The sequence below is a fragment of the Heterodontus francisci genome, chromosome 22, assembly GCF_036365525.1.
Source record: "Heterodontus francisci isolate sHetFra1 chromosome 22, sHetFra1.hap1, whole genome shotgun sequence".
NCBI classification, from domain to species: domain Eukaryota; kingdom Metazoa; phylum Chordata; class Chondrichthyes; order Heterodontiformes; family Heterodontidae; genus Heterodontus; species Heterodontus francisci.
Window position 1 is genome coordinate 55,511,668 of NC_090392.1, and position 27,792 is coordinate 55,539,459.

Here is a 27,792-nt window from a genome sequence, read left to right on the forward strand (position 1 = left end):
GCCTAGTGTTAAGCTCTTGCTCCTACAACTATCCTCCATGATGAAAGCAGGCCTCTGAGAGCCACTGATGGTCCAGAAGGCCCTTTTAAATGGCTTTCAGCACCTTCTTCAGACTCTAGCCCCGCCCTGTCGACGCTCCCCTTTCTGCCCGTGCGCACCTATTTCAAACAGTTATGTGCCGCAGAGACTCTAATTGGACAGTTAACACTCGATTGGGGTGGCAGCTAAGCGCGGGAGCAACTTCGGCACCCGCTTCCGCCTCCTGGACTGCAGACCTGCCAGAACAGGTAAAATTCCAGCCATAATTTCTAAATCATCAAATTTATCACAACAAAATAAGTGTTGATATTCTAGAAGAGTATAGATTTACTATTAGTGATCAGACTTTTTCATTCGACAGTATATTTGAGCTCGGAGGTAATTGAAGAAATACAGTGCTATTTGTTTCATTTCCCTTGTTAACCTGGGCAGAGCTTTGTGACCTTCACAATGCTTACCTACAATGGACTGTGCGAGAACTGGATCCCAGTAGTCAGTGAGAGCCACCCTTGGTACTGTGTAGTGCTCGTCCTTGGTGTTCCAGACAGCACCACTCAAATATTTGAAGAGATTATGCTGTGTTTATCCAGGGTTTCACACCATCCAAACCCTTATCTCAAGGTTACTTGCAGGCTTAGAGTTTAACTTGCACTTGCTAAAATTGCAGTATTGTACTTGTTGTAAGGACTCTGTGTAATTTCATTCTTGTCTAATTAAGGCACTTTATGCTTGATTAATTATTCCTACAGTTAATTTGATGGTGACTGCAGAATTTGAACAGCCATGTTTTCGGCTGTTGCAGGATAATGAAGCCTTTCCATGTGACCTTTAAGCAGGTTGTCGAACCTTAAGAAGTTTCACCAGCTTTGCTTTTGAAATAATTCAACTTTAATGGATCAGTGTTTGAAGATATCTATTGTACAAAAATTGCTGAAGCAAAGTGTTACTTTAAAATCGTGCTACAGAATTAAAACTTGTGGTGTGATGTATTCCTTAAAATTTGGATATTCTGCAGTCATAAATGACAATTGAAGTGCATGCACAAGCAAAGAGGCAGAAGAAATAGTTTAAAAACTTCGATGAAAAAGTGATTGTAGAAACCATTCCATTGTGGATTAATTTAGAAATTAGGGGTCGAACAGCTTTATGTAAAGGAGTTGGTCAACATATTCAACCTGTTTAACGGAAGTTGAGCAGTGGTGTGACTAGGAATTGCTGAGTGAGTCACTATCGTTGAAATTGTTTTGTGCTGCATTAAATATGTAATTGCTCGGTAAGTATTTTCACCATGGGTTTGAAACAGGATGCAAGGATCAGGATGAGAATTATCTGCAGCGGCATTGAAATTGCTGCATCTGTCTTCGTCTCACTCTTACAATTAGATAAAAGGAGGAATTTAAAATGGGATGAATAAAATAAGCTGAATTGTTGCAGTGTCAGGAACAGAGAGGTTGCTGTGACAATTGAGAAGATTTTTTGCTCTGCATTTTAACTTTGTTCCCCCAACAGATATTTGACAAAATGTTGGCTATAAAAAAAGATGCCCCGCCACTTGAAGCTAAAGTGGATTGGTACGAAGCTCGTTATTGGAGAAGTACATGCTATGTCAAAGACATGACTCCATATTTCATCATCCCAGAAGCTCATTATATTAGTTAGACATTTTGAAATTAAAAACTGAAGTATGTTGAAGTATTAAAGGATTTTTAAGATGGTGAACTGGATACCCATTGATCTGAACACTGTCTCAATAAGGCACTGATTAAAGTTAGAGAGTTTGAGCAGACAGGTGACCATTCATGTCAAAACACTTCCTTCAGTCAATGTTCTTATGTATGCATTAGATGTGAAGTCAGACCCAGTCTGCTCGCTCACACTTGCTATAATCTTGTTTCATATTATATTTTCATAAAAAATTATGTTTTCTTGGCCTTTTATCCACATACCTGATCTTCATGAGTGCGTGTGAGGTGGCTCACTTAAAGCTGACGAGCTAGCTGAATTCTATTTATCGACAACTCGTTTTGATTGTTTGTGAAGATATGGATCGATAGCAACATGAGCTCTTGTGGGGAAAAAGAATGGTTATGATAGGAATGCAGATTTTAAAGGAAAAAAAACCTGAAAAACCAAGGAATACGCTGGTTAATAAACAGATAATGCGCAACAGCAAAATACAGCATGAGTTAAAAGAAAAACAGCAAGACTTGTATTTATATAGCGCCATTCATGACCTTAGGACATCGCAAAGTGCTTTACAGCCAATGAAATGTATTTAAATTGTGGTCACTGTTATGTTGGAAATGTGGCAGCCAATGTGCGCACAGCAAGCTCCCACAAATTGCAAGATAATATGTCTTTTAGTGATGTAAATTGAGGGAAAAGTATTGGTCAGGACACTCATGAGTGCTTCCCTGCTCTTCTTGGAAATAATGCCATGGGATCTTTTACAGCCACCTGAGAGAGAGTTGGGGTATTGCTTTAACATTTCATTAAGAGGCAGCATTTCAAACATGCAGCACACTCTCAGTACTGCACAGAGTGTCAGTTTTGATTTTTGTGCTGAAGTCTCTGGAGAATGACTTGAACCCACAACCTTCGGACTCGGAGGTGACAGTGCTACCCACTGAACCATAATGGAGTTGGAGGAAGGAAGTGAGATGAAAGGTTAAGAACGGCAGTAGAGCAAAAACAGCAGAGTAAAACATAAATCATCATTGAACCAATAAAAGTGAATGAGAATTGATGTGGGATTCAGTGAACTACCAGTAGGAAGCAGAGCGAGGGATGCAATTATCTTTGACTTCCAATTTGTACGTGGCATTTCAATACCATTTTTGGCTTTGCTTTCAGGTTTTAATGCTGCTTAATTTGCATTTATACGACAGTGAGACCTGTCCAGAATGATTTTCTCCAAAAGCTGCCCTCAGGTTGGATTTAATGGAATAATAGTTCAATAAAACCCAAGTCTCAGCAAAATGTTAGATGACACTAAAAGACAGCATCCAGTCCATATATCATTAGTGTTTCTCTTGGGCTGTTATGATTCACATATACAACAAAAATATTATTTCACATGTGACGTACTAGAAATTAAAAGGTTTACCATACAAATCAAAAATGTATGTGCAGTTGCAGAGCTCATGTCCTGAGTGCAGAGCTGAAAGGTTGAAAGCAAGTGATGTGTAAAGGTATGGCAGCTGGAATGGGGGGCAAATATGGCTGCTGATTATTTTCCTCAAGCATGAAGAACTGCTGTCTTTCATAATATCACAGATCCAATCTCCAAAACATTGGAAGACCTGAGTTGAACTGCTAGCTCTGTATCCTGTGCCTTTGCGAGTCCTTCGCATACAGCTCACTTCTATTCAAACTGTGATTGCATGTTAATATTTGTAGTGATGTGGAAGTGGAGTGATGCTTGAACACATTGATGTGTTCTATGGACTAAAAAGTGAATATATTTATAGCTTCCAGTCATCAAAGACAGGTACAAGATCAACATCTCCACAGCCTTCTATTGGGAAGATGTCAAATATGGTACATTAATTTCACTTCTTGTGGAATCTGACCATACATCTAATGCAATGACTGTATATCTGGTCCATTAAAGATGCTTGCAGCCTGAAGCTGGTGTCATGTGCTGAATAGATGAGCTGAAACAGCTGCACAATGATGCTGAACTCACTAAGTGTGTGGGCAGGATAGGTCACATTATTTTTGAATATATTGGCCATTAGAAATTTTAGTTAATTTACCATCACAGCCACTTTTGAATTAGATATGTGGTGCAGCCAAATCTGCTTGGCTAATTAACTGTTTGCACTATAGTTCTTTTTATGTGGAGTGGAGGGCAGGGGAGAGAGGTTCTACAAATATTATTGTGAAAGTGGAAAGCTCCATCAGGGTCATGGTTCTTGATATGTTTCAACAACAAAACAGAAGTTGTTATTCAATAACTTTTTTGATAGTTATTTGCTTCCAACTTACTGGATAACGTCAGAGACAGAAATGAAAAGGAGCAGAAGTGCAGCGCACACTTCAGTAGAAATACTAGGATGTAATATTGGAGCACCTTTTTCCCCTGTAATTGTGGTTCCTTTAAGGTGAGAGCCTGTAATTGTCACCTTTCTCTTCTGATGGAGGAAAATGTTCCTATATGGGCTGAAATTTTACTGTGGGCAGACAGGAGCCAGCCTCCGACGTAAAGGTCAGTGGCGAACCCACTTCACCTCGCCTGGGGATCCGTTCCGGAATTCGCGGGTTCCCAGGCTTTAATTGTTTCAAGGCGGGACTTCCGCCCGCTTGAGGGAGGAAGTCCCACCTCATTGAGCTACCAGCCAATCACCGGGCCGGCAGCTCTTAGTCCCAGCAGCGCCACTGGGAGCGGTGGCCACTGCTGGGACTACAGCCCAGCATGAAGACAAGATGCCTGGGAGCCGGGAAATAAGGTACGTTTTGGTTGCCTCGCCGGGGGTAATCGGTCGGACCCCGGCAAAGCAAGGGTGGTTGTTTGCGGGGGGGAGGGGTCGTGTTGGGTCTTCGGGGTAGTTGGGATAGTGGGGGCAGCTCTCCATCGGGCATCATAAAATCCGTGTGGAGACGGGCGAAGGCCGTTAAGTGGTCACTTAAGGGCCTTGATTGGCCTGGGGCAGGCAGGCCGATTTTTGCTCCCCCGACGCCGCCCTACGTAAAGGTGGGGGGGTGGGGGGTGGAGGCGGGAGTGGGTCGGGACAGCCTCCCGCTCCATTTTACATCACACCCCCTGCCACCATCCGGCTCGGAGTGACGTAAAATTCCAGCCATGGAGTCATGATTGCACCTGTGGTGACACATTCCTGTATTGATAAACCAAGTAACAATATATTAAACAAAGAATAGTGCAATTCTAATACCCTTAACTAATTCAGAAACTTGGATGATTAAGTCATAAAATGCATCGCTCTTGGGAAGAAAAACTTGTTTTGTCTCAGGTTTCGGCTGATTACGCTCCCGTGAAGCACCTTGGGATATTCCACTAAGTGTAAGGTGCAATAAACATGCAAATTAATTGTTCTGCTGTATCCTCCTTCCATCCCTTGAGACCGGGTACAGAAGACAGACAAGTGAACTACCTGAAAACCTCTACTTAAGTTTAATAAGTGCACCTATGGAGATGCAAGACCAGTGTGTAAACCTGAATCAGTAGGTAGTGCTGTTCCTGCTGAGGCATTGTTGGCGTCAGCATCCTTCAAATAACACATGAAACCTTGGCCTCTGCCCACTGCTTGGGCAATTCAGGTGAAAATTAAACAATGTATTGCATTATTCAAAGAAAGTCAGGGTTACTTGGCCAACCTTCCTCTTCGAATCAACACCACTGGAAAAACCCTACCTGGTCATTCATTTCCATTGCTGGTGATGGATGTGATTAGCACAGGAAGCCTGTCACACAAGAAAGAAAGGGCATGCACTGATACAGTGCCTTTCCTGACCTCAGAACATCCCAGAACACATTACAGACAAAAAATTGCTTTTGAAGTGGAGTCACTGTTATATTGGAGGGAAATGTGACAGCCATTATGCATACCGTAAGATCCCACAAACAGCAATGACATAATGACCAGATAATCATTTTAATGCTGTTGGTTCAGGGATTATTGTCCAGGACTCCCCTGCTCTTTGAATGCTGCCATGGGATCTTTTACATCTACTTGAGAGGAGTTGTGTTTAATGTTTCATCCAAAAGTCGGCATTTCCAACTGTGCAGCACTCCCTCAATACTGCACTGGAATGCCAGCCTACATTATGTGCCGCAGTCACCGCAGTGGGATTTAAACCCAGGACATTCTACCTCAAAGGTGAGAGTGATAACACTGAGCTATGGCTAACATTTTTTGAGTACTGTATGCCATACTGTCCTGAAGAGTTGCGAGCAGACAAAATACCTCCAACCACCTATGCAGAGCCAATAGGTGATAAAGGGTTGAGAGTGACTGCATCAATAATGTATTAACATCATGTTTTGGTACCAATGTAGACTTTGTGGATCAGAACTGAGAGTCCTACCACTGTGACAACTTGTAAAGCTATTATTTGATATTTGTGCTTCAAAAGCAATTCATCATGTCTGAACATCTCAAAGTGCTTAACCATAAATAAGATACCATTGCATGTGTGTATCACTTTACACACCAGTGTTTTGTTTTTAAATTCAATATTCAATATTTTCCAGACTACTGAGCAGATTCAATATAAAAATATTTTTCACTGTGACCAGATCAATTTTCAAGCTGTACTGGTAACTGATTTTAAAATTCAAGGTGATCTGATGAAGGCCCATCTGTCATTACTTATTGCTTAAACGTGTTCAGACTTGGACTGAGCTGCTTAATATCTGTAGCTGATGTAGGGCCTCTCCTATTGCCACAGGGGTGGGGGAAAGTAAATGAATGAGTAAGCTCCACCTTCAAACACACCTTCATAGACAGGCAGAAGGAATGGGTGGCCATGTGGCAGATGAAATTTAATGCAGAGAAGTGTAAAATGGTACATTTTGGTAGGAAGAACAAGGAGAAACAATATAAAATGAAGGGTACAATTCTAAAGAGAGTGCAACAACAGAGAGCTGAGGGTATATGTGCACAAATCATTGAAGGTAGCAGGGCAGGTTGAGAAAGTGGTTAAAAAGGCATACGGGAGCAGGGATTGATATCTGATATCATGAATTGCTTAAAAACTTACAGCATTGACTGTATAAATAAAGGCAGTGCAAACAAAAGTGAGGAGGTTATGATGAACCTTTATAAAGCAATCGTTCAGTCTCAACTTGAATACTGTGCCAAATTCTGGGCACCGCACTTTAGATGGATGTGAAGGCATTAGAGATGGTGCAGAAAAGATTTACAAGAATTGTTCTGGGGATGAGGGACTTCAGTTATGTGCATAAATTGGAGAAGCTTGATTTGCTCCTTGGAGAAGAGAAGGTTCAGAAGAGATTTGACAGAAGTGTTCAAAATCATGAGGTGCCAAGACAGAGTAGATGGCAAGAAACTGTCCCCATTGGTGGACAGGTCAAGAACTAGAGGACATGATTTAAGGTGATTGGCAAAAGAACCAATGGTGAGATGAGGAAAAACTTTTTTTATGCAGCAAGTGGTTTAGATCTGGATCGCGGTAGCTGACAGTGTGTTGGAGGCGGATTCAATCAGGGCTTTCAAAAAGAAATTGGATAAGTCCCTAAAAAGAAAGCAAAATACAGGGCTATGGGGAAATGGCAGGTAGAGCATGGCTACCTGACCCGGACCCGACGACGTGTCGGATTCGGGTCGGCTCACTCTTCCAGGTCCGACATTCGGGCTCGGGTCAGGTCGGACACACTTTATCACCACCTCCGGTACGTAGCTCCAATGTTAATGTACTTTTTGGACTTGAAAGGTTGTTTAGTTACAGTTTTTGTAAGCTTGTGCAGATAAGCAACAAAGTGAAAAACGGAAGATAGGTTAACTGATGGTTGGGTCGCGCATGGGAAAAAGTGAAAGGACTCGGGCTGAGTCGTGCTCGGATCGGATGTGGTTCTGTCGGTCTCGGGTTGGGTTTCATTTGCAGACCCATTAAAGCTGATCTTTAATAGCAGGGGAGTAGAACTAGCTAGATTGCTCTTGCAGACAACTGGCAGGGACTCGATGGGCCGAATGGCCTGCATCTGTAAGTATTCTGATTGTGCACAGCAGCACTGCTTAGAGAGGTGGTGGGGAAGAGTCAGTGGCAGAGGATAATCCCAGCAAAGTGCATGGTGGAGGAAAATGGAGTGAGTGACAGAGAAACTGATGAAAAATATTTGAGACGGTGGTGAAAGATATTTGAGGGTAAGAGAAAATTTAATACAGGAAATAGAACCAAAGATAATTCCAACGTCTTTATATACATGACAATCAGGAATTGATTAAAACCTGACAGCATTGGTTGCATATGAGCTAATATTCATTCCTGTTGGATGTTACTTAGTTATGGAAAAATAACAAGTGGTCCAAATGGATTTGTATTCTATAGTACAAAAGCAAACTTGTGCAGATGTTGGAAATCAAATACAGTCAGAAAATGCTGGAAATACTTAGCAGATCAGACAGCATCTGTGGAGAGAGAAGCAGAGTTAACGTTTCAGGTTGATGACCTTTCATTAGAAAGTTTAGAAATGTTAATTCTGTTCACCCACAAATGCTGCTAGACCTGCTGAGTATTTCCAGCATTTTCTGCTTTTATTTTTATTTCATAGTGTTTAGTAGTGTCAGTTGCAGAATCTGCAGAATCTTGTCTCTGTGTTGGTTCACAGTTCAGCCGTAAATGAGTCTGACGTTGATGAAGAGGGAAACATCGAATAGAAGATTGTACAAAACACAAAGTTTATAGGTGCCTGACATTGAGGAAGATGAGTAAGGATGTACTGTGTGGATTTAATCCACGCTGTCATCTGGCATGTAAATTGGAGTTGTAAAGTCCAGCTGTTTAAGCGTTGAAATTGTACCATGGTATAATTTCCAGAATCATCTGATCATCAGGTTTTGCTGAACCTAGTTGTAATTTTTATTCCTTTTTACCATAACTTTGTTCGGCTGTTTTGAGATTTTTCATTAAATCACTGAATATAAAGCAACAGATAATGGAAATGGGCTGTCAGATTACATCTTTTGTAAAGGTGTTTTCTGTGTCAATTGGAAAACCAAACTTGGACCTGGTTACAGAAGGTGTTTCTTGAATAGGGGCAGACCATAACTGCAGCTGAGCCGTTGTACCTTTTCCACCATACTGCCAAGCCGATCTGGTATATACTCCTCGTCCCTCCCCGGTGACCTTGTCAATCCATCAGCAAGAAATAATGCATACTCAAAAATACACCTTGGAGAAAGGAAGAGCATGTACCTCTTGAAGGAATTGTTTCATCTCAACAGTTGCTGCCCATTTTTAAGGAACATCTTGCGCAAAAAGGAGGACAAATTGCCACTCAAGCATGAAAGACATTTTTTCCTTGTTCCATTTGGAGGACACAACCAGGCATCTGAATTCAAACTGAACTGACTTAATATTTTTCTCAATTGAAATCTGAAATTGACCTGAACTATGCTCTCCTTGGAGCTGGCTCTGATCTCAACATCCAAAAACAATGTCCATAAGAGTGAAGCGGAAGTAACGTAACTTGTGTTATGAAAATGTGTTGAAGTATATTAAGAGCTGAGGTACTGTAGTTAATAATTTTGCGTGTACTGGAAGCTACATATATTAGTACACAGGACCCTGTTCTTTGCAGACAGAAAGAACATGTACACACATTGTGCATGTTTCAGCTGAACAAAATAAGTGACAGCCATTCACTGGTTCATTTCTCAGGGCAATGCCTTGACCAATCAGAGTCAAGCTGCCTGGTTTAAATTTAAAACAAAGCTTGGCAGTTAACTGTCAGTTGCCATAAACTGGTACATTCTCCATGGCAATGCCTCTACCAATCAGAGTCCACTTGCCAACTGATCAGCACTCTCTTCTCATACAGTATAACTTTGTTGCTTTCCCTTGCATTGGTATTCTTGCGATTTGTCCTGATGAGTGCAAGACGAAAAGCTTTGACAAAATGTCTCTATTTTCAGCGATAGCCTATTGATACTTGTATGAAGAATGAATAATCTGGCCTTCTCATGAAGGTAACCATTGTCCTCCAGCACGAGTCAGCATTTTCAGAACATTGGGCATAATTCAAGAGCAAGGGAATAAACATAAATCATGTCCAACGTCCTCATCATTGTAAAATACTCTTCCATGTTACATTCTTTCATGTAGAAGGTGTGCACAACAGATCTTAATGATGGCAATAAGTAGCTGATGGTGCAAGTGGAGATGTAACCTCCAATGGAGGAGGCAAAGCACTGAAATAACCAAACTATCCTAAAGGCTGTAATCTTCCATGGTGGTTTGGCTCACTGATTAAATGTTGAAGCTTTATTCTTGCAATTGTTTGACGCTCTTATTTGTTCACAGCCATTGTTGCCAACTGTATATTAGTGGAAGGAGGATTAATTTTGGTCAGTGCTTTTCAAATTTTTAAATGATCTATTGGATAGAGCAGCTTTTATTGCTGGTTCTAGGATGAGGTTGATTCCCCAAATTCTGTTTGCTTCTCCATCCCAGTTTTCACTTGACTGCTTCCAGAGATCAAGGAGCTGTCTATCTTTTCAGAGCTACTGGGACGAAGAGCAGCATCACCAATGCTTGTGCCAGCCCTGCTGATAAGTTTGTAAATTTGTGTCGTGCTTTCTTACAGCCACCTGTTAATATACAGGATAATGGTGATGATGCGTGAGGTGAGTATAGCTTTGTTTTGTTTCACCCCCAGTTATTGCTCAATCTTCAGAAAATACTGATTCATACTGGGGTGCAATGGCAGCCTTCAGTATATACCACATCCTTCATACAAGTATCACTCGGCTACTTTACTACAGTGCGTCTGTTAGCTGGGTTCAAGTCCTTGTCCAGTGATTTGAGCAAAAGATCTCGGCTGACATTGCAATGCAGTACTGAGTAAGTGCTGCATTGACAGAGATGCCATCTTTCAGACATTGATCCGAGGCCGCATCTATAATCTCGGGTGGATGAGAAAGATCCCATTTCCAGGCCAATATTCATCCCTCAATGGAGCACCATTAAACCAGATTATCTGATCATTATTACAGGACTGTTCGTGGGATCTTGCTGTGCACAAGTTGACTGCTGCGTTGCAGAAATTACAACAGAGACGACACTTCTAAAGAACTTAATTGGCTGTACATTACTGAAGGAAATCCTGTGGTCATGAAATGTGCTGTATAAATACAACTTCTTTTGTTTCTTTATACCTGGAGTGAATCCTGGCATCACCAACTGCTCGTGTATAAACGTTTTCCAGCACAGATCACTGAATGCAATTGACAGATGGGAACCTTAATTTACATTGCTCCTCCTGTACCTCAAGTTTCAGGTTCATGTTATACTATCTCTACAGCCATGCTGGGTGAAGATAGGGGTTTTTAAATGGATGTGAACATTTTGTTTTATGGCATTGCACCTTTTGCACACCAGTGATATTTATTTTGGTCTCAAGTTGCGTGGGGATGCTCCATAGAGGTGAACACGGCATTTTGTTTGGATGCACATTCAGGATGGAGTGAGATAACTAGACCCAGGATCAGGAACACTGTCATTAGTGCAGATAATTCTGTATTAATTAGTCCACACAAGAAAAACCTTGTCTGGCTACAGGTCTGATTGCATTGGACTTGCCTACTGGACTTAGGCTTCCAAAAGATCTCATTCTAATCTGCAAAAGTGGTCAAGCATCACATTGGACCTTATTTTTAAAAAAAACAACTTGAATAAATTTTGAACAAGCACATCAACAGACGTTAGGCCGGACTTTTATGCACCCCCTTCCACCTGGGAACAGGCTAGAGGCAGGGAGTGGGTGGGCTTAAACTTGAGAGTGAGGGGGGTGCTGTTCCTGTCTCTTTCCTGCCCCCTTGCAATTTTACGAGCAGTGGTGGAGGTGACAAATGGCCTGTCTACCCCAGGCCAATTAAGGCCCTTCAGTGGCCAATTAATTACCACTTAAGAGCCTCCTCCCACTGCCGCTGGGATGTGACCAGAGGCAGACAGGCACTTGGCCAGCTGAGAAGGCCACCCAGTTAAACCCGGTGGCCTCCTTGCTCGCTGGGATGAGGGGCTTCCTGATCGAAGGCACCCCCACAGCACAAGCTGTCACCACTGGAGCACCTCACCTCCCGCCCCCCCAAAAAACCAACCACCCCACACCTCCAACAGCACTGCTAGGACTGAAGAGCTCCCAGCCCATTGAATGACTGGCAGCTATTGGAGGTGGGACCTCCTGCCTCAGAGGGCAGAAGTCCTGTCCGAGGCCAATTTAGCGGCCAGTGTAAGTAGGCTTACCTCTGACATTTTGCCAGTGGGCGGGGCTCCCACTTCGACATAAAATTTTGGCTATAATATAAACTAAATATTCACAGGAGACCCATCATTCCACTATCTCACCAAGTGGACAGAATAATAAGATTATAATTCCAAAAAATAAGCTAACGCTTCATAAATAGCTTGTAAATAATGAACGATGTTTCCTTGTGTTTCGAATTACTTCAGGGGCCAAGTTCATCTGACCATATTTCTTGGAAATTGCAATTAATTTTCTTAAGATATTCAAACCAGCTGACTGATAACAGTCAGACAGACTATCTGAGGAATAAGATCAAAATACTGCTGGAACTCTGAAATGAGAACAGAAAGTGCTGGAAATATTCAGGCATGACAGCTTCTGTGTGGAGAGAAACAGAGTTAACAGCCAGAATTTTACGGTCCGCAAATGAGTGGGCTGGTGGCTGGTGGGGGGGGGGCGGGGAGTGTAAAATTGAGTGGGAGGCGGGGAGGGGGACCGTTCACCATCCCCTCCCGCCCCCGCTAAAATGGTACGCATGGCGGCGGCAAGGAAATGGCCCACCCGCTCAATTAACTGGCACTTAAGGGCCTCCTCCTGCTGCCGAGGGTATTTTACCCTCGGCAGCAGGATGGCAGAAGCCTCAAGAACCCCATCTGGTAAAACCAGGTGGCCTTCTTGCAGGCTTGGTGGGGAGGGGGGGAGCCTCCTGACCGGTCGCCCTGCCCCCCCAACCGAGCGTCCTTGCATCACTGGGACCCAGCCGATTGTCCCCGGCGAGGCCTAAAAATTTACCTGTCTTCCGGGGCCGTCCTTCACCTTCCTTGCAATGGCTGGGGGTTGTTCCAGCAGTGGCTACCGCTCCCAGTGGTGCTGCTTGGACATTGAGCTGCCAGCCTGCTCATTGACCGGCAACTCCATTAGGTTCGGACCTCCTGTCTCAATGCGGTGTCGTTCACACCCAAGACCAATTCAGGGCCTGAGGAGTGAAAAGTCCCGGCATGGCTCTGAATGTTTCTGATGAAAGGTCACAGATCTAAAACATTAACACGATCAGAGGAGTTGTTTTGAAAGGAACCAAACACAGGTTTGCCAGGGACACCTAGGGTTTGTTATTCTCTTCGCATCCTTTTTTATATGGAATGATCTAGCACTTGGTTAATCTTTATGGGTGACTGTTACGACCAGGTAAGAAAGAGATCTAGTGTACCCTTTCAGCCTTCACTTGGTCTTACCATAACGGTTTAATTTTAAACACAGTTTTTTTTAGCTCACCCTTAGTGAATCCTTGTTCACTAACTTCCAATTATAAGGCAAACAAACTACCAAACAGCTTTTCTTAGATTTAAAGAAAAAAGGTTGAACTTTATTAAACTTAAACTCTAATTCGCTAAATCCCTACGGATACTTGGCTCGCCCACGCTAGCAGGCATAGGCGATACATGCAGATAGAGACAGAAAAGAGCAGAAATAAAGTGGAAAAGTTTGAGGCAATATCTGAAGATGGTTTTAGTTATTGTTCTTCGAGCTCGATGTAAAGTACTTGACTGGTGAGTAGGTCTTGATTTCCGTTGGGACCCAATATTCTTCTTAAACCTTGTTCCATGTAGGAGACTTTTCCCTCTTGGGGTTCATGTGTCCTCAGTGGGTCCAGAGGCTTGTGAGAAAGAGATGGGAGCAGACAGAAGAGGTCTTCTCACTCCAGGAGCAAAACAGTCTTCAGTTCAAACTGTTTGTACAATTCAGTAAAACCTAGGTTGCCAAGCAGGTTAGTCATGTGACTAACTGGTGTGACCATGTCTGTTTGTGGATTCTCTTGTCTTAGTCAACCCTGGAATGTCTTTTCTTACACACAATACCTGGTGCTCAATGTCCATTGTGGGTTAAATTGGAGCAGGGAATAGCCCCTTTGTCCCTCCAAGCACTGTCTGTTAGTATGCATATGTTTTTTCCAGTCACGGCTGATCTGTTTAACAAGTCATTTCCTTGCTCCAGCAACAGTTTGCAGATCAGCCACAATTTCATTGAATGCTGGAACAGGCTCAGAGCTAAATAGCCTATTCCTCTTCCTATGTTGCGATGATTTGGAGTGCATTAGGCTGAATGACGATGCTGTAGGATTGGGCGGTGTAGGCTACGCACAGTCTGAAGAAAGTTCATTGGCTGTCTTTGTGCTTCTTTCGACAGAGAACTTGCAAATGGCTCTGCCTGGCTAATTCCCTGGCATCAATATGATGAAAGTTTATATTCAAAACTTGCACTCTGTTAATGAGTATATCTGGTTTGGACAAACAATTGTGGGAAAAGAGTTACTGAGATGACTTGATTCTGAATATCCCACCAATCATATTTAAAAATATGTACTGCCAAGCACAGGCAAACGGAACCAAACATGCAGCTTGTTTAAATTTGAATGAGTTTTTTCTCCAGCCTAAAATCGAAAGCAGCAGCATTGTATTGATGTGGGTACAGGAGTCTAAATTGTAGTTGGTTTATAAATTGTTTATGTACTTGAGACAGTCAATAAATCAAAACTAGTGCTTCATTTTTGTCATGAGCTTACAACTTATTCTCATTTTAAACAGTGCATCATAAACTGTTCATGCTGCCATCTCGCCTGAAAATTATTTACTTTTTTCCCTTCTCACCAGTTTCTCTTCTCAAGAAAACATTGACTCATAGCACAGGTATGGATGTGTCTATGGATACTCGTCGCTCTCTGATATCTCACAGGAATAGCCATTCTTTATGCAGAAGCTTCAGCATTGTTAATTGACTTATTTTTGTTAACATGGAAGAATAGGTCAGAAAACCATCAGAACAGGAATATGCCACTTATCCTCTTGGACCTGTTCTGCCACTCAATGACCGACTACCAGAAAGGCAGAGGAAACGCTATAAGGATGTCCTTAAAGCTTCCCTGAAAAAATGTGACATCTCCACTGACTCGTGGGAATCTCTTGCCCGAGACTGCCCAAAATAGAGAAGAAGCATCCGCGAAGGTGCCAGCCAGTTCGAACAATGTCGACGTGCCCAGGCAGCGACCAAGTGCAAACAACGGAAGCAGCGTTCAGAAATTCGAGCATCCCATTTACTTGCCTCACCAAACACCATCTGCCCCACCTGTGGCAATGTGTGCGGATCTAGAATTGGACTATTGATTCACCTCAGGACCCACAACCTTGGATTGGAAGAAAGTCATCCTTGTTCCCAAAGGATTGTCTCAGAAGAGGAGCAAGTTGAGATCGATCCTGTTCTTATTAGGTATTCACAAAAAGTCCATTTGTATTTCTTTTTCTCTGCTCCTTCAGTTTAGGGAACTGAGGCAGCTTCAAACACTCCACCTGTCATCCAGGCTCAGATTGAGTAACACAGCACAGTCTGGAGAATCAATTGTGGAGATTTTTTGGCCTTTCTAATTCAGTTACCCTCAGAGTAAACTTCCTGAACTTTTTGAGCAACTGGGAAGTCTAATAGTTAATAGTCAAAATGATTAGATTTATTTTTTTTGTCTTTTTCGTGAGAGTTGGTTGGCTGAAAATCTCTCAAAGCACTGGCCCTTAGGTGGTACATATTCAGATTAACTCCCGCATGACCACCCTATCCTCAGGGCATCATTTCTCTGTTACTACTGTGTTAAATGTTCTGTACTAGATGTGATTAGAATGAGATAAAATGCAGCTGCCTCACATTTTAATGCACATTATTATTCTACCACAGCAATGTGCCTAGTTAAACATGAGTATTTGGTTTGTTAAATCTGCTGCGAAATTGAGTTACACAGTAGGTCTCCGGGATTTAGATTCAGGCTGATGAGGTGAGAACATTCTTCTACCCCATTTAGACAATACTTCTTTCCAGCAGTATGTGGCCTACTTATTCTTCCCACCAAGATGTACCACCTCACTATTTTATCTAATCATAAAGTTCATTTGGTGATTTACATGCCGTTCTGCATGTTCATTAATATCTTCCTATAGTTTTTCACAGTACTCCTTGTAATAAATATAATCCCCAATTTGATGCCATCTGCAAATTTTGAAATTGCACTTCCGATTCCCGAAACCAATTGTTTGTGGAAATGGTGATCAATGGTGGTCCAATCACTGATCGTTGCAGAACACCACTTCCCACCATTTGCCAATCTGAGTGACTACCTTTAATCTCTAGTCTCTGCTTTCTGTTTTATAGCCAGCTTGCTATCCATTCTGTTATGTGTTCCCCTGACTCCACATATTTTGACTTTAGTCATAAGTCTACCTTATCAAAGGCTTTTTGGAAATCCAAATATACTGTGTGTACTGCGTAATTCATAACTATTATTTCAGTTGCTTCAATGAATTCAATAAGGCTGGTCAAGGAAATGGTGGGTTAACACTTTGATCTGTCATTGTATGAAGTACATCTCCACTCTCAATGTTTCAGAGTCAAACTTATGAAGTATAGTAATGTTGGCAGCAGAGTGTCTTTGAATAATGTTCGAAACTTAATTTAACATGTTCTACTGATTTATTACTCAATGGGATGACAGTGACAGTATCACTGCAGCTGTAATTGACCAACATATTTGAGAACATCCTGTTTGTACATTTACCATACATTTGCATGATAATGAGCTAGCATCTGTCATTCAACTGACCATATAACTAAGTTACTTCCCTCAAAAGGGAAATAAATTCAAGTGGTGTAGTTATTCCTTTCATTTCATTACTGTTTGTTTTTCTTTTCCTCTTTCTCTGCCTGCTGTTACCCCCTTTTCTCTATTTCTAATTTATTTGTCATCTGAGTCCACTGGGCGATAACTGCTTCCACCATCCCAGTCCACCAAGTAATTGGTTGACACAGTGAAAGCTGAACTGAAGTAATTTTGTAGTTTTACCACATGATCATAGTATATTCTGCCGACTCATTGAAGTTCTTGGATTGCTGTGACTTACTATAAAGGGAGAATAATCTCAGACAAATCTGTTTTTGCCCCAACCTTTTACAGTAAGAATCTTTCTGCTGAGATTATTTCGCAAAATAAAATACAAAGAATTCAATTTTAACATTGTATTTTTGTGTGAATCTTAGTTAAGCATTGCTAAGCTGTGGTTTTCAAACTCTCATACATGGTGCTTCCCTTCAAGTACTGATGCACACTCAAGGATCCTCTCTTCTAACTTCCAAATATCTGTTATTTACCAAAAGGGAAAAGACACGATTGTTGGAAACCTGTTTTATGAGTGTGAACACTAACAGGAATAACAATCAAATGAGTCTAAAACTAGGGAAGCATTCTGAAATCTGATGACAGATGGGCAGAAATATGGTAGCTTTGTGATTCCTCGTTGGTTCAATCAACTCCATGGAACTTTGAGCAAATCAGCCCTTGCTGTGAGACTCAACCAACGCATGAAATAAATAGCATAAATATACGCACGTGACAATTGCCCCATGCTTAAAACAGAACGGAAACTGTGTCAAATTGGAATCTGCATATTCTCATTCATATTTTAATTTTTTCATGCATTTTTCATTTTGATGAAATTTCTTTTAAATTTAATGGAGAAGTTAAATGCAGACATAAATACATATTTCCCTTAAACAATGAACTTGAAAATGGGGAAAGGAAAAGCTTTAGTTCTCAGCTGTGGTTTATATATCAAATATTGCTATTGCTATGGACAGCTGGATTCATAAAATATCAGTGAGATCTATTATACCACTTACATTGATATTTTCTATCTACCCCTACTCCACCCTAACCCCAGCCCCAGGAATAACAATCAATTTGTTTGGCTGAGCAGTCATTATTTTTGGGTGTTCAGTGAATGTGTTATAAATTCTTACATGCAGTATATGAATGAATAGAATATTATTCTCCAAGCTTGCAGCCCATGAACTCACTGGTATTAACCTTCCTCTTAGATATGTATTTATATTTCAGCCAGGAAACTCAACCTCACTATGACTAATTAGAAAGCAAAACATTGTTTTTTTTTCCCCTCCTTTTTTTGGCCTTGTGGGTCTATCTCAGTGCTTAAGGTTCCTGCTTCTGACCACCTTGGGGCGCTATAGTAACTACAATGACTATTTAGCTAGTCCACCATTGGCTATTCAGCTAGTCCACCTACTGAACAACGTTGAATGAAGCCATTCCAACAGTAAAGTGGTCAAAACATTCTTAAGATGTACTCAATGACTCTCTGTTGTCTCTAACTGATATGGTACACGGGGATTCATAATTTGGAAGTGACCTATTTGTCTGGTATTTTAACTAATTATTTTGTCCCAAATATTCCACATAACCAGCAGGATTTTATTTGGCGGCGGGCGAAAAAATGGCGGCCCGCATTTGCGGGCCGTGTGCTGCCACCATCTTGAGCGCAGTAGCTCATTTAAATATGCGGGTTGGCCACGCCCCCCAATCATGTGGGGGGGGGGGGGCGGCCTTGGCGATGCCGTAAACAGCGTTAGCTGTCTCTGAGCAGGTGTTGGTGCATTTTTCAAGTGCTGCCAGCCTTGCTCAGAGAATGCAGAGTTGCCCCTGTTTCCACCCCCTGCTACGTTAAAAATAAATGTTTGGCCCATTTCCCCCTCCCCCACCAATAGACTGAAATTGTGGGGTTGACCCCCCCTCTCCCGCACCAACTGCTCAAAGTGCAGAGGTCACATTTCCCCCGGCAGACTAAAAATGCAGAGTTGACTCCATCCCCCTTCCCCCACTACACAAAATTGCTTTTATCCCCCCTTCCCCACTTTGGTGGTGCCAGCGTTCCCTGGACGAGAAAGTGAAGGCGCATGAGTACCGCCCGTCACATTGAAGATCTGGATCTGACGGTAAGATCGTGGGGAGTTGGATTTAGATGTATGCATAAAGTTAATTCAATATTTAAAGTCAGGTCCTGGCACTAAGCGACGGGTGGCCGCCACGGAGCCTTGGCGTCGCCAGGAAGATCGGGCCCAGCAATCCCGACGTCAGGATCCATGGTGGGCCGCTGCCGCAGCGATCTTCCATGTCCCCCCACCACGGAGCCCGACATCGGGAGCTGAACAAAATTCAGCCCAACGTGTGTATCTTGGTAAACTTGATTGAATTTATAGTAACCGCACAAGCTGAATTTAACTAAAAACCCTTTCATTCCAAATTGGTATAAGTCTCAAAATGCTACAGGTAAGTTGACTGTTTTCAGGATGCCAGAAAACTTAAACATAGCCTGGGACTGTTCCAGTTACACAGGACTGAGTTTTTGCTTCAGTCAAAATATAATTTCATGGTAGATTTTATAATACGGTTCAGCATATTTTTTTTCATTCATGGGATGTGAGCATCACTGGCGAGCCGAGAATTTATTGCCCATCCTGAATTGTCCTTCAGAAAGTGGTGAACTGCCTTCTTGAACAGCTGCAGTCCATGTGGTATAGGTACACCCACAGTACTGTTAGGGAGTGGAATATTATTTGTTCCTTTGGTATGTGAACTATTGTAAGACTCACAGGACTACAAGAAATAGTCATAAAGTCACAGAAGGAAGCTATTAGATTTTTAATTATAACTTAATTAGAACACACACACAAATATATAAAACACATACTGAAGGAGCTCACTACTACACATCTCACTCTTTTGGGCTACACCCGCAACTACCTGGTCATGTGTGTCGCGAGATTACTTCCTGTGGTGGTCTTCACTTACAGCTTCTTCAGGTGGTCCTCTTAAGATCAGCCCACAACAGGGAGGACATTGCAGAATTTTGACCTAGTGATAGTGAAGGAACATCGATATCGTTCCAGATCAGGATGATGTGTGACTTGGAGGGGAAAGTGTTCCTATGTACTTGCTGGTCTAGTTCTAGGTGGTAGAGGTGACAGGTTTTGAAGGTGCTGTCGAAGGAAGTGAGTAACTCACCACAGAATTCCCAGCCTCTGACCTGCTTTTATATCTACAGTATTTAGTTTCTACCTGGTTTTAATGAATTCCTATAAATAATAATTAGTCTGAAATGTTTTGATTTGACTTCAGTACAGCAGCATGGTATTACTGCTCACTTCTAATTAAGAGATGACCTAGCTGCAGTTTTTTACGCAATTGGAATTGTGCACTCTTCATAACGGACTGGAGCGTCATTCCATTATCTGTCGACGACTACCTTCATCTACTGACAGGAGCTCGTGCTGCATCATTCAAAACGGAGTCATGCTCCAAAATCAAGTCCTAGTCTTAGCTCTGCAACACAAATGCATTCCATATTTATCTAAACTGCATTCTAAGGGCAGTGAATAGGGGCAAATGACAGAGGACTGGAAATCTGCTCCTTCACAAATAACTCCTCAGACAATGAAGCAGTACGTGCTCGCATGCAGAAAGACCACGACAACATTCAGGCTTGGGCTGATGACTGATGAGTAACATTCATGCCACCATTTCCAACCAGGGAAAATCTAACCATCTCCCCTTGACATTCAATGGCATTACCGTTTCTAAATCCCTCACCATCAACATTCTGGAGTCACCTTTGAGGTGCCCCTATTCACTGCCCTTGGAATGCAGTTTAGATAAATATGGAATGCATTTGTTTTGCCTGTTAAACTCTCTTTATTTAGTGCAGAGCTAAAAATAGGACTTGATTTTGGAGCATGACTCCGTTTTGAATGATGCAGCACGAGCTCCTGTCAGTAGATGAAGGTAGTCGTCGACAGATAATGGAATGACGCTCCAGTCCGTTATGAAGAGTGCACAATTCCAATTGCGTAAAAAAACTACAGATAGGTCATCTCTTAATTAGAAGTGAGCAGTAATACCATGCTGCTGTACTGAAGTCAAATCAAAACATTTCAGACTAATTATTATTCATAGGAATTCATTAAAACCAGGTAGAAACTAAATGGGGACATCTGTAAAGAAGGAAGAAAGAACTTGCGTTTGTATTGCGCCTTTCACAACCTTGAGATATTCCGATCCACTTTGCAGCCAATTAAGTCCTTTTGAAGAGGAGTCACTGTTGCTATGTAGGAAACATGGTAGCCAGTTTGCACACAGCAAGGTTCTGCAAACAACCATGTAATAATGACCCAGTAATCTGTGTTTTTTTTAAGTAATGTTGGTTGCGGGATAGATATTGGTAAGGACACTGGACAAACCTCCTCTGCTCTTCTTCAAAATATTCCCCCGGGATCTTTTACACACACCTGAGAGGGCTGATGCGGCCTTAGTTTAATGCCTCAACCAAGAGACGGGACCTCCGACGGTGCAGCACTCCCTCACTGTCGTACTGGGGTTCAGCCTAAATTTTGTTCTCAAATCTCTGGAATGGAACTTGACAACAACCTTTTGACCAAGAAGGGAGAGTACGACCAACTCAGCTGCAGCTGCCACTGTATCATATGGGTGTCTTCACAAAGTGGGAGGGGAGAGTGCTGCCCGTATCTGCAGTCCCTTCAATGATCTGGATGCTGATAATTTTATTATACTGGTGAAATCGATGGATGAACAGATTGATGCAAAATTAACCTGTTGAGTGTTGAACACAGCAGTACTGCAGGCACAGATATTTCCCATGCTGGCTATAAATGGAAAGAAATGCTGACCTTTGCTGCATTTAATGATACTGGTGTAAATTGTTCCTGGATTTCTCTACGGTTGAATTTGAGAATTGCTCAGTTCGGGAAGATTGTCTTCTGTGGAATTGAACATAAGTAATGGAATGGGACCTTGTGCAATTGCTATTGTTCATTAAGTTTTCTATTTTTGTTGGGGAGTGAAAAGAGCAAGAGGGGATAAAAACATATAAGAAAAAAACTGCTGACATAAATTAATCATATGCTGACATATTGGAGAATTGAATTAGCTTGTGATTTATTACTTGAAATGGCTACTCCTTCATGCTCATCTTTCTTGCTCTGATTTATAGAGCGGTATTGTAGGCGTATTAATGTTTCAGTTTTCAGAACAAGGCTGTTGGGAATACATTACACCTATCAGATTTTAAAAGAAAATTGTTCAAAAAATAACCAAGGAAAAAACATCAAGTAATGTAATGTACAATCAGTTCGGGCAGTTATTCAATATACTTCCTTTCTTCGTAAGAAAATTTAAAAGCGAACCATTTTTATTCATCTCTACCTCTATAAGTTATGTCAATGACAGCTGGATCTTTTTATTAAAGAATGGAAATTTGCAGGTCACTTTTTATTTCCCCAAATATCCTGCATCAGCGTCTCTGTGCCATTGCATTCAGAAAGCAATTCCCTCAGCTGCAGCTGCTTCAAGTTGCAATTGGACAGAAAAGAGTTCTCCACCACTAGCTCAGTTAAGCTCCTGGTGAAACCTTCATCCATGCCTCTGTTACCTCCATACCATTCCAACGTTTTACCAGCCAGCCTCCCACCTTGCACCCTCCATAAACTTGAGCTCATCCAGAACTCTGATGTCCATATCCTAACTCACACCATGTTCCGTTCATCCATTGCTCCTATGCTTACTGACTTGGCAATGCTTCAGTTTTTAAAAATTTCATCCCTATTTTCATGTCCCTCCATGGCCTCACACCTCCCTATCTCTGTAACCTCCGGCAGCCTTACAACCCTTCAAGATCTTTACGCTCCTTCAATTCTGCCTTTTTGTGCATTTTCAAATTACATCACTGCACCATTGGCAGCTGTGCCTTCAGCTGCCTGGAACCTAAGCTCTGCTATACCCTCCCTAAACCTCACTGCTTCTCACTCTTCCTTTTAAGATGCTCCTTAAAACATATCTTTGTGATCAAGCTTTTGGTTACCTGTCTAATATCTCCTTATATGCCTTTGTTTCAAATTTTGTTTAATAATGCTCTTGTGAAGTGCCTTGGGACATGTCTCAACACTAAATGTGCTATATAAATACATGTTCTTGATGTTGAGGCAGCATTCACTTCATCTGAAAGTTACTGGTCAGTTCTAAGTGTTCTAATTTCAATCATTCTCAAGTTAGAAATGACAGGCTCCCCCAATACTTTAATGTGTTTATTCTGTGTGCAGCTTACCTAAATAGACCAAGGAGGTCTTGGGTTCAATCTCTGGTTTGTGAAACTCAGCTGAGGTCAATGTGATACAATTACGTTACTAGGAGTTGAAAATTGACTGGAGATTCTGGACCTGATCTTGTGCAGAGAACTCTGTTGGATGTCCGCATTTGTCAATGTTGGTTGATGATACAGTCAATCTCGGTGGCCTGTTGTCAACTAATTTATCATGTCTTAATGTTGAGGCTCGTGTTGGAATAATCACTTTCACAAGGCAGTATAGGATGACTGGCACCTTAGAACAGTATCACAGCTGTTACGACCAGGCTAGAAAGGTGTCTAGGGGTCTGTTACTGTCATCACCTGGTCTTATTGTAACAGGGTTTAATTTTAAACACATTGTGTTTTGAGCTCCCCTTTTGTGAATCCTTGTTCAGTTTTCCAATTATAAGGCAAAGACATGAGCACAAACAGGCTTTCTTTGACTTAAAGAAGAAAAGTGAAATTTATTAAACATACTCAAACTCTAATACGGTTCACGCCTACGGATATATGACATGTCCACGCTAGCATGTACACATGATATACACATGCAGATAGGGACAGAAAAGGGAAGAAGAAAAGATAAAGTAGAACAGTTTGAGGCAATATCTTGTTACTGTGCTTTGATCTCATTGTAGTCCTTGATCGAATATATGGTCTTGCGTTTCGTTGGGACCCAGTGTTCCTCTTAATCCTTGTTCGCGTAGGAGACTTTTTCTCTCTTTGAGGTTCACGTGCTTTCCCAAGATTCAGTTCTGTGGGAAAGAGATGGAGGAAGGCAGAACTGGAGAGGAGGTAATTCTTGCTTCAGTTCCAGGAGCACACGGCTTTGTATTCAAATTCTGATTTTCCAGCTTAAAACTCCCCTAGTTGGCCAGCAGGTGGACACGTGACCGACCGGTTTGACCAGGTCTCTTCTGTGTATTGGGGTGGGGACTGGTTCCTTTGTTTCAAAATTGTCTGGTAATATGCAAATATCCTTCCAGCCAGGGTCTTGCAATTTTAAGTTTTAATGTTCATGTGGTGAAATCATGTGTGCTTCAGTCTTGGCAGGTGGAGGGTTTGCCTGACACAGCAAACAGTCAATGTGAGCAATGTGAGAAAAAATGGCAAGGGAAAAAATAATGGATACACCCAGGCTCCTTATTCCTTAAGGCCATCCCGTTGACATCCGCCGTGGCCTCAGTTATCACCTGGAGCAACAGAACAATGAAAAATCAGATAGTCAGAAAAGAAGTGTATAATTTCACAACGTCATATCCCTGCATTTGAAAGAATGCCTAATCTGTGTACTGAGCTTTCAAAGAAACTTTTGTAAGTAACATTCAGAAATGCTTTTGCATAAAGTTGCTGGTTTAAAATATGTTCATGGTCCATTTTTTTCCCACAATCTTGAAACTGAAGTGGTAAAAAAAATATTGATACATAAAGGAAAATTGTTACTTTTCTGCAAAGCTTGGATGAATGTATTTATTAAATTAATGGGATTAAACTATTGATAAAGCAAAAAAATGCCATTGCTTTCTAGGTTCCTGATCGAAGCAATGGTAGAAATCGCAGAGACATTGGTCATAATCTTCTAATCCTCATTGCATACGTGAGTTGTGCCAGAGATGAGAGGGTTGCTAATGTTGTACCACTATTCCAGAAAGAAGAGAAGGATAAACCAATAAACTATAGGCCACTCAGCCTAAAATCGGTGGTGGGAAATCTATTGGAAACCATTCTCAGGGGCAAAATAAACTTCCATTTGGAATCAAGAAGAGATGGCATGGATTTATTTAAGGCAAATCGTGTCTGACTAAGTTGATTGAATACATTGACGTACAGAGAAGGTTGATCAATGGCGTGCAGTAGAAGTTGTAGATATGGTCTTTTGGAAGATGTTTAACAAAGTGCCACATGGGAGGCTTATTAAGAAGATGCCAGAGCATGCAATTATGGGCAAAGGGTGGTAGTGGAGTGATAATTTTCAGACTAGCTGGTGTTTGCAGTGGTGTTCCCCAAGGGTCAGTTTTATTTTTATTTTTTTTTATTATTTATTATTTAGAGATTCAGCACTGAAACAGGCCCTTCGGCCCACCGAGTCTGTGCCGACCAACAACCACCCATTTATACTAACCCTACAGTAATCCCATATTCCCTACCACCTACCTACACTAGGGGCAATTTACAATGGCCAATTTACCTATCACCTGCAGGTCTTTGGCTGTGGGAGGAAACCGGAGCACCCGGTGAAAACCCACGCGGTTACAGGGATAACTTGCAACCTCCGCACAGGCAGTTTTGAACCTGGGTCCTTGGAGCTGTGAGGCTGCAGTGCTAACCACTGCGCCACTGTGCCGCCCGTTTTAGATTAGATTAGAGATACAGCACTGAAACAGGCCCTTCGGCCCACGAGTCTGTGCCGACCATCAACCACCCATTTATACTAATCCTACACTAATCCCATATTCCTACCAAACATCCCCACCTGTCCCTATATTTCCCTACCACCTACCTATACTAGTGACAATTTATAATGGTCAATTTACCTACCAACCTGCAAGTCTTTTGGCTTGTGGGAGGAAACCGGAGCACCCGGAGAAAACCCACGCAGACACAGGGAGAACTTGCAAACTCCACACAGGCAGTACCCAGAATCGAACCCGGGTCCCTGGAGCTGTGAGGCTGCAGTGCTAACCACTGCGCCACTGTGCCGCCGTTATTCTTTTCAATTTTTATAAATGCCATAAGCTTGGGTGTAGGGAGCAGCATTATAAAGTTTGCGGAGAATACATAACTTGGCAATGCAGTAGATAGTGACAAGAATAATTATAGGCTTCAGGATGACCCACAGGATCTATCCATGCAATTACGTATGACGAGGACTGGGATTGTACTGCACATCAACAGCATTAAGAAGGGATAAGTGAACTGAAAAGTGCATTGGTGTGGGGGGAAATGAGGATAGTAATGGGATCGAGTGGAAAATAGGTGTCACATGATGTGTGGAATGTGAGCCCAGAGATGTAGGCCTTAGACAAAGTTGCACCCAAAAAGCTGTGGGATTCACAGTAATAAATTGACACAGGATAAGAAACAGAGAGGATTGTTTTGCCAAAGTGGGCCTGGGAGCAGTAGATCAACCACGGAGTGGGGTAACTCAAGTTCAATGCTGGAATCACTGGTGATTCTAATTTACAAAACTGATATAGATTCAGACGCAAGATACAGTAGTCAAATTTTCAGATGATGGCCAATTAGGAGGTGCAGTGGGAATCAAAAAGGGTCAGATCATGAATTGAGAAATGAGTTCAACAAGATAAGTGGGTTGAACAACGGCGGTTGAAATAAATGCAGCCAAGTGTAAAAAGTTGAGCAGAGGAAGGGGACATGGTGAATGGGTCATACTCCATGAGTGGTATTGAACTAATGATGGATAATGCTGAAAGAGATCTATTAATTTTTCATAAATTCATTGGTAAACAGGTCCAATCAAAGCACAGCAATAATCAACAAAACCAACGGAATGTGAACAACAAAGCCAAAACACGCAAATCTGAACTGGAGATGGTAATGAACACATTTCATCACATTCTGATCAGATAGGTCCTTGAGTGTTGCATCCAGTTCTGGTTGCCAAGAAACAAGAGAGACATGCAAGTGCTGGAGATATTGCAGTCTATTGCCACAAGATTGATCCCCATTGGCGGACGTCAGAGTTATGAAACTTGGGCTTTTCAGCCTGGAAAGGATTCTTTTGAGTGATGATCTCAGAAGTATACAAGATTGATTGTCAGACAATGTCCACTTGTGCTGGAAAAATTGAAGGCACAATTCGATCCTACAGCAGTAAATGAGGAGTGTTGTGGGGTGGGGCGGGGGCAGGTGTTGGTGGCAATAATTAACTAAGATAGGCTAAATTATCTTGAGTTTTGATGAATGGAAACACTTCAATATTATCAAAGTTCACTTAAAAGCTATTGGAGAATCCAATATTATGATTGGAATAATTAGTCCACAATAATTGAGATAATTTGTGAAATGTAACACAACCGATTCTTCAATTCATATCGTTCTCTAGTAAGGAGATATCTCCATTAAATTTTGTATGAGCTAATGAAAATGTTTAATAAAACTTGTAATGTCTTCCTTATTGCACCATATTGCTTTAAAATTGCATGTTGGGTCCATCTTCAGGGGAAAAAATAAGTTACTTAGCATCAATCGCACTTATTAATGTAAATATTCTGAAGGATGAGCAAAGGAACAAAACATTCCTTAATTGAATTTATGATGGCCTCTAGTTCAGGTTATCATCCCTGAAGGCATCAGTCTTTTATGTAAATTGTGAACCATGAACTCTCAACAAATTTCCCTGCTGAAGTCAACTTAATGAAGTTTAGCGAGAATTTAATTAAAGCTGCGCATCGGTTTGCGGACACGGGGATTTTTTTTGAGTAAGTTAATATTGAATAAATAATGGACTTGATTAAATCTGCCTTTCTTTACGATCTGCGCCATGCTGAGAATGTTCAAGGCTGCTGCATTTAAATGTTTTTTCTCCAGTAATAGAATCTTTCACTAAAGACAATGCTCAATGTAGATTGGGAATTTCAATGAATTAGTTGTTATTGTTTTGAAGAATATATATTAGCTTCCTTGATTTGGCTGCTTCTCCAAAAAGAAAAATCAAAACCTTTGGTGTTGTTAGTACGTATAACTTGAAAAGTGAGCTCTTGATCTTTGTTTTCCACGTGAGGATTAGCAACTTTGCAAATATAGGGGGCTAAGTTTGATAGC

At 41.7% G+C, this 27,792-nt stretch overlaps 1 long non-coding RNA gene across 1 annotated transcript; it reads left to right on the forward strand.

Moving 5' to 3' along the window:
• Window positions 1-4,064: 4,064 nt before the first annotated feature.
• On the forward strand, window positions 4,065-26,844 carry LOC137381618 (uncharacterized). Its single transcript, XR_010977197.1, has 3 exons — window positions 4,065-4,145; window positions 24,052-24,321; window positions 26,479-26,844. It is a non-coding gene; the product is annotated as an uncharacterized lncRNA (long non-coding RNA).
• The last annotated feature ends 948 nt before the right edge of the window (window positions 26,845-27,792 follow it).